Here is a 12,744-nt window from a genome sequence, read left to right on the forward strand (position 1 = left end):
CATTTTTTTATTTAAAATTAAAAGTATGCAGAAGCATTTTTACTGTGATCTCAGACTTTTGACCCCACTGTACTTACAAGTAGATGACCCTAAGACTCTACTTCCATTCTACTTGCATATGATGCAAGTTGCATTCACAGAGTTATTAAATGATCTCCACCGTCTCATCAGCTCTATGGTAACCTCAGGTGTACCCTTTATGTTTTGTTTGTGTTGTCAAGTTAGTCCTTGTCAGAAATGTCCTTGTTGAACTTAATGGCCTTTGTCAAAGTCGTAGGGTGCATACTGTCGTTGGTTTCGCGTGGACATGTGATGAAAGGTCCTGTGAATGAAGGACCTTTTTTCCCACCATTGTTACCCTAGATTCACAGGAAAGCCAGTCCTTCACTGCAAGGAAGTGCTGACTCCTGCTCACTTAGCAGTGAGCTGGACCATTAATCTATTGTGATAACAGTCCTGAAAGATTGACAGTACATAACAGTTGTTTAGTCATAAATAATTAAAAACACACTTGATGCCACAATGGACCACCAACAGCATTTGTAACCAGGGGCATAGATCACAGGGGGGATGGGGGGTAGGTAACCCCCCCACAATAATCAAAACAAGCGAGTACAACCCCTGATTCGATTTAGGCTTGGGGTTCTGGTTTGGGCATATGGTTAATAAAGTATGCATTCCATTCCTATTCGCTGTGTTACAGCATTTGCAACTTAAAACAACTTGCTTTTGGCGCCATTCTGTGGACATTTCTCCCAGAAACTGGAGCTCACACATGCCTTTACATTCAGCAACACTTCCAACTTCGGCCACTAGGGGCAGTGGTTCAAATTTCGGTAAGCAGTGTCTGAAATTTCGACCTTCTGTCACCATATTCACAGCGAGATCAGTCTGAATTTAACCAATGGTATGAGTTTTGGGTGGGAAGGTGGGGGAATATTCTGCAAAGCCATTTGAAAACAATGTTTATTTTTGCAATTCTATTTGGTGGCGCTAGTGGTGCAGAAATGACACGTTTCAGCTTTAAATTACAATTGTATCTCTGTTTACCTTTGTGCTGATTTACTTGGGTAAATGAGAGAGAAAGAGAGGTGGTTTGTTCCTGATGTTCCTCCTATGGCGATTTATCACACCACCTCTAAAAGACATTCAGAAGTAAAGCACATGTCTCCCACACACTCACCAGATGTGTTATAAACTACACACACACTGATAAGAGCACAGTCAGGTCTCAGCTGTCTATCAGGATGTTGTTGGACTTTTGAGGACATCCTCCTCACAGCTGAGATTGTGAGAAAATGAGCGCATGACTGAATGAATGGGTCCTTTGGTTGATCAGTGGCCCAGTCCAGAGAGAGATGAGATGAGTTGAACTGGAAGGAAGCATACTGGCATAATCATATTGTGACCGACCTATTGTTGTATCTTTAGCATCTTGCAAACATGTAGCATAGGATTTGTGGTTGTTTGTTTGTGTGCCTCAGTGCTCTCTATATCACAACAACAAATGTGTTGTCAAATGAACAAATGAAGTGGAAAAAGGTTGTTCCTGTTGTGTTACAGTAGATATTCTATAAAAAGAGGCGGTTGTTTGAATGGAAATTCTTTCTTCCTATATGCATGTCAGGCCATGCACTGATTCTTGAGACTTGGGACAAAACATAGCCTACAATTTTACCTGCCTTTACTTTTGAAAATAGCATGTACTATATATAACAGGAAATAATTAAATAAAATCAGAATATGTATATGTAAATCCTGAACATATAGTTGTAATTCCGAATGCGTAAGTATAAATCCGAATATATAGTTGTAAATCCTAAATTCAGAATATCAAAATGAACCGAGACCGTCAATCCACGCATCTTATCACGTGGCTTGTTGAGCGTGTTACCACGGAGATGTGGCTTCACGCTATTCTCCACTGCATCCACGCACAACTCACCACCGAGAGCGAGAACCACATTATACCAACCGCAAGGAGGTTACACCATATGACTCTACCCAGCCTAGCAACCGGGCCAAACGGTTGCTTAGGAAGCCTGACTAGAGACATTCAGCACACCCTGGATTCAAACTAGCAACTCCAGGGGTAGCAGTCAGCGTATTTAGGATTAGTGAAACTGTCGCATTGTCAATTTAATAGCAGCACTCAAATCAAGTATCTCTTGAAACAGAAACCCTATCCTCAGACAAAGCACCAGCGCCATTCTTCACCACAATGGTAACCTCTAAAATTCCAACATAACAGACACTCTTTTTAAATGCCGATATACCAGAACATTAAACATTAACAACTCTCCTCCTATTCTCGTCTTGCTCAAAAATGCATCAAATAATACTTAATTTCAACACTGCTGTGCTAACCATATTATAGTAACCAAGTTGCACTCAGTCGTGCTTCGCACCAGAATGTATTTAGCATGCTAATATTTCCTGTCACTAGCTAGCATATCACTGAAAGAGTTTTATTTGAGTTATTTTGACTTGAGTGACCTTACATGATTCAGTTAGGTTCCCTTGGATTATTCACATTTAAATTACATGGTAATTTCATTTACGTACAACTCATTTCAAACATGGGGAACCACTGTCCATGAATGAATCAAGTTCAGTGAAAAAGTTACTTTTTTGAGTGGTTCTGTAGCTTGTTTTGTCCAGTACCCAAGAATCAGTATGTGGTTAATGTTTTTTGTTTTGATTAGTTTTGTTTGATCTTTATATCAAGAACATGCATCTGCCGTCTGTGTGTGCATTTTAATATCTTCAGGGATCACTTTATTCTTTCATGCATGGGGAAATTTGCTGACAGTTGTGCCATACAAAAAGAGCTTAATACAAAACATCATTTGATCTCTGGAACTTGATGACCTCATGACCCCTTACATGTCTCCTCAGGTGAAAGGTGGAAAAATGCATGAAAGAAGAATTGCCTTACACACACACATACGTGGCACACTTACAGCCACCTACACACACGTTTAACAAGCAGGATTCCCGAAACAAAAGCAGGAAAAGGTGTCTTAACAGGTCTGTCCCAGTCAGTACAGGTGCGCTGGAATGCACTGAAGAATTTGACTGTTATTATGAGCTATGCTGTATGTATGTGTTTGTATTTGTGCGTGTGTTTACATCATCACATAGTACATACTTCTTTTGGCTGTCAGTGGAGCTGAGAGAAGGTGCAGCCAGACAGATGGACGGCGACAGAGGGAAACGAGACCTAGAACATACCGTCACGTAGCAAATCTTCGATTTCTTTATACAGTCATGTTCCATAAAACATAAACAAGATTCCCATCTCTGTCTCACACTATGTGACTCATCTACTTGACTCATTGCATGTGATTTATTGATCCTTATAGGAAATGATTCACAATAGCAGGTTGGATTCATCATACATGATTTATGGTTCATTATTTATTGATCATTAATTATATGATAGGCCTATAATATATAATGAAGGAAACATTGCATAATCATAATCAGATCAATGCTGTGGACTGTTTCATGTCTAAAATGAGGAAATGAGATAACTTGTTTAACAACACCACATCTTTACAGTTAGGCCATAGGTACATGGTCTGATTTGGCAAATTTAGTGCCAAATTTAATTTTGAATGCAAGTTCCAATTTCACTGATCATTTGCTAAGTACTGAAAATTATGTTAATCATCTACCACTGTAAAAAGTGGCAACCTGCAATTGTTACCCTAAAGAGCTATTTCTACCTGATTTATCCCTTAAAATTAGTTTTGTTGTTCTAACTTAATGTATTAAGGTTAATTCCATGAGATTTTATAACATTTTTGACTTGAATAAACCCAGTTTATTTAGATGTGACCACATCAAGCACAATTTGTATGTTAATGTTTTTTTTATTTTTTTTATTTTTTTTTCAGGGTACCCATGTTGCTCGAAACTCAAATTAATTGAGTTATTATCAAAATGTCAGTGTTGTTCTTTTCCATTCAACAGATATGCATGGTGATGACTGGCTGTTTTAAAGGGATAGTTCACCCAAAAATGAAAATTCTCTCATTATTTACTCACCCTCATGCCATCCCAGATGTGTATGACTTTCTTTCTTCAGTAGAATACAAATTAAGTTTTTAGAAGAATATTTCAGCTCTGTTGGTCCTCACAATGCAAGTGAATGGTGATTAGACCTTTGTAGCTCCAAAAATCACATAAAGGAAACAAAAAAGTAATCCATCTGACTCCAGTGATTAAATCCATGTCTTTAGAAGCGATATGATAGGTGTGGGTGAGAAACAGAACAAAATTTTAGTCATTTTGTATTCCACTAAATCTCCACTTTCACTTTCACTTTTACAGTACATCTGAAAGTCACATGTGGTGCCTGTTTAGTTTTACTTTCACTACAGAGCTGAGATATTTTTCTAAAAATCTTCATTTGTGTTCTGCAGAAGAAAGAAAGTCATACACACCTGGGATGGCATGAGGGTGAGTAAATGATGAGAGAATTTTCATTTTTGGGTGAACTTTCCCTTTAACTGGTTTATATACTGTATATATATCTCTGTTTCCAATGCCAATATGCAATGTGAAAACACTTGGAGGTTTTGATTATGCCATTATTCCTCTTTCATATGACTAGTAGACTACTTCTCTGGCCTAACGTCTGCACCTGAAATGACTGAGTTTAGGAATCCTTCTCCTCACACTATGAACGCCATGGAAAATGCTGCTCAAATTTCTTATGTAAGCCATGGAAGCTATAGTTTCGCTTGTTTTTGGTCAGTCTGCGTGCTTGTAAGCCTGTAAACACAATGACTTGCTGATATCCTTTTCAGTAGAATGGGCCTTTGTTTGAAGGACACAAAACGAACCCTAAACACAGGAATCACAAAACAATAAGCATCCTCCAACTGTAACCTCCTCCTCCCTCCTTGTCGTGCCACCTTTCCATTTGGACAGCTGGGTTCCAGCGGGGTGCTGTGGAGGGGGAGGCCTCCATCTTTCAGCCCTCTCCTCCATTTACTATGGCACAATCCTTCCTTCTGCTCTTTCTTCGCCTAAGCCCTCTCTTCCTCGTCCTACTCTTGCGACTCAGCCGAAGGTGGAGCGAAACAGGAAGGCCGGCAAAAAACAAGGTGCAAAAATCTCTGAGTAAACTTCCAGGTTCTATTTCTCTCACTTCCTGATAGGAAGTCTTTTCAGAAGCAGTGGGAAAATGCATTTGAGACCTTCACTCAGCAACTCAGTGCCCCAATTCCATTGTGTTACACTGACAAAAGGGGAATCTGGGGGTTGCACATCTAAACCTAATTTCGCTTTTGATTCGCACTTTGTGCCATGGTTGCAGCAGCGCTTCTCTCTCAAAACTGCAGTGGTTAAGGTGTATAGATGATTTCAGAAGAGCTGTGAGGAGTTGAAATGGCCACATGGGTTTATCTTTCAGTATGTTGACTTGCCTGTGTATGTACACTTTTAGCCTTTCACCTTGCCTCCTGGAGAAAGGCAAATTAACAGCATGAATCGGATTTGTGCGTTACAATTTGAAGGCTCTCCCACATCAGGTTAATTAGACACGGTGTCTGGGATAAATGCACCAGTGGGGAGCACTAAAGCCACAAGGTTAATAACCGTCATGTGAATGCTCGCCAAGAGACACATTTGCTGTGTGACTTCACTATTTCAATTTCATACATTTTATGTGTGGAACAACTTTGATGTTGGGTCTTTGAGACATGTTTAGATGTGGCCCAGTGAACTCTGAACCTGTGATGAGCCAAAGTGTTTTTTTTAGTTGATATGCTTTCAAACATGCAAATGGACAAGAACTTGCTGTGCGAGATTCAGGACTAGATTATGGGCCAAGACAGTGGGTCCAGTGTCCCAGGGCCTCAGACTGCCTCCAAACAAATGACTTATGAGCCAGTTCTTTTGAATCTACATTGCAAAACATACAGCATGACCAGTGCAGCGTGACAGTTCTGAACCCGTAAGTGTCGCTTTCTACTGTATAACACATCAGGCCTTTTAACATTAATATCATGGCTATGTTTACGTTCTGGGTAAGGTAAGATCTTACACTTTATGGTTAGGTTTAGGGATGGGTTTGGGATAGGGGTTAAAGTTACAAAAACACTGTTTGGATTAACATAGAACAAACGGCACATTACACACTACAAGGACACAAGGAAAGCGTCTCTCATTGACTACGTCTACATGGACACCAGAAAGCGGCTTTTTGCGATAAAACAGCGTTCCTGTTTACATGCACTGTATAAGCGGCGTACTCTTTACTCCCGTATATGTGCAGCTCGATCAGTAAGCAGCTTTCTCCACAGCAACGTAATTTTCCCACGACACTTATGTAAATAACAAACATGGGATACGAGGAAGACTGCTATTTTATTCTCCGTTGCTTCGCTTTATTTCCAGATATTCCAGAGTTGTTGCTGTGTTTGTTTTCTAAAATTTCTATCGTGACCTGCAGCGGAATTGCACTGCAATAGTGGAGTTTCCCACTTACGTAAAACTGTGGGATTCCCCCAATGTACGAGCTCGAACGTGAACGTGGGGACAGTCGATATTTTACATTGGTGACAAAATGGGAATGGTTTATAGTTTATGTGATTTTCCCACTGTACTCCCAGAAATGTTTCGGCTTTGTTGACTTGTTGTTGTGCTCCATCCTATGACGTTTGTTATCCAGGACTGTTCTACTTATGCGCACTCTTCAAACACCCATCAGAATGTCGCTTATGTGTTGTTAAACTGCTTTCTCTTAAATCCCTTAAACGGCGTAAGGAAATCAGCGTTCTTGTTTACATGACGTTTCAGAATGCCACGCTCTGTGAAAACCATGGAATTAACCATTTTCTTAAAGGGATAGTTCACGCAAAAATGAAAATTCTCTCATCATTTACTCACCCTCATGCCATCCCAGATGTGTATGACTTTCTTTCTTCTGCTGAACACAAATGAAGATTTTTAGAAGAATATTTCAGCTCTGTTGGTCCATACAATGCAAGTAAATGGGTATCAAATTTTGAAACTCCAAAATCCACATAAAGGGAGCAAAAAAGTAATCCGTATGACTCCAGTGGTTAAATCCATGTGTTCAGACATGATATGTTAGGTGTGGGTGAGAAACAGCTCAATATTTAAGTCCTTTTTTACTAGAATTTATTCTCCCTGCCCAGTAGGGGGCGATATGCATGAAGAATGTGAATCGCCAAAAACACAAGAAGAAGAATGTGAAAGTTAATGTGGAGACTGACTGGGCAGGGAGGAGAATTTATAGTAAAAAAGGACTTAAATATGGATCTGTTTCTCACCACACCTATCATATCATTTCAGAATATTTGGATTTAACCTCCAGAGTTGTTTGGAGTAATTTTATTTTGCGCTTAGGTGGATTTTGGAGCTTCAAAATTTTGGTTCCCATTCACTTGCATTGTATGGAACAACAGAGCTGAAATCTTCTTCTTTCGGCTGCTCCCGTTAGGTGTCACCACAGCAGACCATACGTGATACACATATTTGACTTGGCAAAGGTTTTACGCCCTTCCTGATGCAACCCCCAGTGGCTGCGGGACTCTACCTACAGAGCTGAAATATTATTTTAAAAATATTCGTTTGTGTTCAGCAGATGAAAGAAAGTCAAACACATCTGGGATGGGATTTTGGGTGAAATATGCCTTTTAACACATTTAAACGTGGTCATTGGTGGGTGTATAACTCATATTATTTCAAACGAATGAACTTGTATGAATTGGTACAAATTTGCTACATCGTACTATTGTGATGAATTCTTGTGAGATCGGGTTGGTGAAACATGCAGTGTGACCAGTGTAGTAGGCTAGAATTACCGAACTAATGATTCTTTTGAGCCAGTTCTTTTCAATCTACACTGTGAAACATACAATAAGAACAGTGAAGCCCGATTCACAAACAAGTAACTCTTATGAGTTGGTTGTTTTGAATCTAAAGTGTGAAACACACAGCCCGACCAGTGTGGTCAGATTCCCGAACAAATGACTCTTCTGAGCCGGTACTTTTGAACAAAAAACGTTAAAAAAATTGGCTTGCTTGCTGGCTTGGTTGTATTAACTTATGAATGTGCTTCTGTTTTTTTGGTCATGGTTGTCACAAAATGTTGCATGGGCTTTGCATGTGCTGCACTTTTTAGAAAATGATCTCACATTGTCAAAAATTGTTCTTTTTATTGCCATTTCTCAGATATGTGGGAATAACAATAAATTAACTTAAACTTGACATAAATAACTATGCAAGTGAGCTAACAGTTCTAATCAGTTACCCATATATCTGTTAGTGGATTAGGGTGACTTTTTATGTGGTGGGCAAAAAAATGTTTGTGAGCTTTGAAGCATGTGTGAGTGTGTATGCCTGCATGTTTGCGGATATAACCACAGGAGGTGACCGTGTTGAAGGACCGCAGGTGGAGGAAGAGTGTAAGTGAGCCCACTTTTGTGGCAACAGGTGCCCAAGCCCCTGCCTGTTTGGCATTACAGTGAGTGTGTGCACGTGTAGGTCTAATGTATGTGCTAACTGAATGCCGACAAGTATATTAGCTCACTAAATTAGAAATAAGCTTCTGGTTAGAACAAGATACACTTTGGAAGCATATCACATTTTTCAATGGAATGAAGAGTGATAATTAAGATTAGCTGACCTCCGCATATAATAAAAATAACTTTTAATTCATTAATTAGAGCATTATAGTGTAAATAAACAGGATAAACACATTTCAAGTTGAATTTGTCGCATTAAAATCAAATAAGTCATAGGTCTTAAACTTGAACATAAACAAACACACACGCACATCCACATATAGCGGGTCTAATCCCATCATTCATCTAGGGTCTTTAAAAGGTGCAGCTGCCCTTCCTCAAAACACACATCCCCCAAGATCATATTTCTAGCCATAGCCCCGGGTGTGAGTCTAGGAGCTCATGTTCGTTGAGGAATAAAGGTTTGGTGCATGAAGACAAAATAGATTCTCATGGTTAGGTCCTGGCATAAATACTGAAGATGCTTTCAAAGAACAAAGCCAATTTTTGGCTTTTTCATCTCTGAAAAAATCATGAGTTAATCAAACCTAATCAGCATTCCAGTGTAAAGAAAAGGAAATTGGCCTACTGATCTGATGCCAACACAAATAAGGAGGGTGTGACTACTGTTTTAGAAGATAACACTCTTCCTCCCCATTTATATCCGAAAAACACTATTAGACTAGTATATAAATGGATTCACATTAGGTTTACATTAGGTAATATTAGGTAGATAGTACAAGGCTATACATGTTTCTTTTTTTTATTATTGTTTTATGACTGACTCACCTCCACAGTGCAAATGACATAATCATTCACCAACAAACAGCTTTGTTTCCTGGCAAATGTGCAGATGTTTCAACACTAACAAAACCATCTCTTTCAGTACATTTGCGCAGGCTAACATCAAAACTCAAGTGTACATATACACACACTCTAACACCTTAAAAAGCCAAGAAAGGCAATATGACTGTTGATCTTTAGATCTACTGCTCTGTGCTATTTATTATGACTGTAATCTATTATTTATTATACCCCTCATTTTTATTAACATTCATTGGCACCTTAATCATTAAAACAGACTATTTATATGTAGAACTAAACTCCAGTCTTGTACCATAATGTATCCATATTTTATGCATGAATGCAAAGTCTAATTGTTTTTCCTTAATTACTGTAAAAAGGCATGCAAACCAACTGATTGCCTTACAAGTAAACATTAAAAGTAAAACCTTATGTAATTTTAATGAAAAAAATTAGGTAAAAATGCTACAGTAAAAAAAAACGGTAACACTTAACAATAAGGTTCCATTCGTTAACATTAGTTAATGCATTAGGTATCATGAACAAACTATTTACAATATATTTTTAATCTTTGTTAATTTTAGTTAATAAAAATACAATTGTTCATTGTTAGTTCATGTTAGTTCACAGTGCATTAACTAATGTTAATAAATACAACTTTTGATTTTAAAAAATGTTTTAGTATGTGTTGAAATTTAACATGAATTAAGATTAATAAATGCTGTAAAAGTATTGTTCATTGTTTTTTCATGTTAACTTAATGTTAACAAAAGGAAGCTTATTGTAAAGTGTTACCAAAAACTCTAAATTGGTTAAAGGGATAGTTCACACAAAAATTAAGATTCTCTCATCATTTACTAACTTTCATGCCATCCCAGATGTGTATGACTTTCTTTCTTCAGCAGAACACAAATAAAGATTTTTATAAGAATATTTCAGCTCTGTTGGTCCTTACAATGCATGTGAACAGTTGCCAGAACTTTGAAGCTCATAAAATCACATAAAGTCAGCATAAAAGAAATCCATATGACTCCAGTGGTTTAATCCATGCCTTCTGAAGCTATACGATAGGTGTGTGTGAGAAACAAAATAATATTTAAGTTATTTTTTACTGTAAATCTCTTTCAATTCCATATTCTTCTTCTTTTTAGTGATTTGCATTCTTTGTTAATGGTCAAAGGTGGAGATTTATAATTAAAAAAATGACTTAAATATTGTTCTGTTTCTCACACACACCTATCGTATAGCTTCTGAAGACATGGATTAAACCACTGGAGTCTTATGGATTACTTTTATGCTGCATTTATGTGCGTTTTCGATCTTCAAAGTTCTGGTAACCATTCATTTGCATTGGATGGAACTGCAGAGCTGAAATATTCTTATAAAAATCTTTGTTCATGTTCTGCTGAAGAAAGAATGTCAAACACATCTGGGATGGCATGAGGGTGAGTAAATGATGAGAGAATTTAAATTTGTGGGTGAACTATCCCTTTATCCCTTTGCATTGGTAAAACCTTAACGCAAAATGATATTTAACGAGACAATAAATGTAATTTGACTGTAAAATATTGTGAAAATTGTGTTTTTTAAATGTAAAAAGTACGACTGTATAGTTAACTGAAAAATTATATTATGATTAACAAGACAGTATGTGTACTTTTATGTTACATATTGTTAAGATTACGGTGAAAAACAATAATTTTGTAATCCCAATCCATTGCCAGGTTTGTTTGTTGTTTGCAGTGAGTGGAATTGGAATTGTATGTGTCATAAAATTAAACTAAAGTTAACAAATGTATTTAATTTGAGATTGCTGTTAGCTTTAACAGTGATGTTGAAAATGCATTTTTATTGACTCAGTGTAGCAAAGTGAATGGTGCAGTCATATATTAGCTATTATCTAGATAGCCTGCTGAAATGTGGCATTGTTGTTACAGAGTGAAAAATGTCAGATTGTAGTCAGACCCCATAAACATTTTCACAGCGAGAGCTTGTGTCCCTGTGGATTTGCAGCAGGAAACTGCCTTCCAAACAGCCACTTCCCCTAAAATAACACACAAATTTATCCATTTATTGCACAACAGGCTCTTGGGTGGTGAAGTGTGATTGTATTGTGATATTCTGTATGTGTGTATGTGTGTGTGTGTGTGTGTTTATAAGTTTAATTGGAGAATAGGTGTACATGATGATAGTGTGTGCTTGTGTATGGGTGAGAATCAGTGTATTTTCAAGCTATGATGGAACTGTCCGCAAAAATGTTCGACGTGTGTTAAACTACGTACTTACTGATACAGTAGCATTTGTGTGCTAATTGTCCAAGCCCTAGGAATTGTGACTCATTTGTAAATGATCTTGGTTTGACCGACCTCTGTGGCTCCAGTCATTTTGGGTAAACATGCTGAGGTTTGGAGGGTCACCGGGGTCGTAAAGTGTCTATATGCCCCACTAGGGTCAATCTAGCAGGAACTATGAGTGGCTGCTAATGGTCCCAGACATGATCTCCTTCCTGCGCTATGGATGTCAATAGCTTTACCCTCTAACCCTCACCCTGCTTGAAAGTGAAAAAACACATGCAGAGCTCTGAAACGAGGTTTCTCTTTCTAAAAGAGAAAGGGATTTGGGGAGCTCATACACAGACAAATGACCACGGTGATCTCATTAGTATTTTTAGATATTTGTATGTAGGCTAGGCACTGTAACATACAATGTCAACATATTCACAATTCACAAGCACAATTGCTGATTATGCCTTTATAAAAACTTATTTTTTCACTCTATTACTCACCCCTCGCTATGTTATGATATCAAAACACTTTTACTTTAACGCATGATTTGAAGAACGATACATTTTAACACTTGTATAACAGACCCATCTACATGTATACACTTATTCCTGTAATTCTATCTTGCTTGGTAGTTCACCTGATAAAGCATTGGACTTTGGACTTGACGAGTGTGGTTCGAGTCCAGCCAAAGATGCACGAAAGTGAAAGTGGCATAGAAGCGATATGACATAGTTGCTGCAGTGTGTGTGTGTGTGTGTGTGTGTGTGTGTGTGTGTGTGTGTGTTTTCGAATTTGCATTTTAAAACACTATCGGTTAGGGTTAGGTATTGGTTAAAGTTAAGGATGTCTGTTTTGCTAAACTCTCATTTATCTTTTCAGACACTATTAGTTAGGTTTAGGGTAAAGTTTTAGGTTAGGGAGGTACATTTTACTTATTAAAACCTCCATCTAAAATTCACCTTAAAACCCTTGTCTGATAACAACATCATTTCACTCGGTTTTGGCGCCCCCCGCTGGACATTTCACTTGGAATCTGCAGCCAAACATGTAATGAAGCACGTAATTTCAGTATTGCAAAAATGTTGCAATGCTCATGTAAATTTAGAAGA

Source organism: Myxocyprinus asiaticus, chromosome 12 (genome assembly GCF_019703515.2).
Source record: "Myxocyprinus asiaticus isolate MX2 ecotype Aquarium Trade chromosome 12, UBuf_Myxa_2, whole genome shotgun sequence".
Classification (NCBI taxonomy): Eukaryota; Metazoa; Chordata; class Actinopteri; order Cypriniformes; family Catostomidae; genus Myxocyprinus; species Myxocyprinus asiaticus.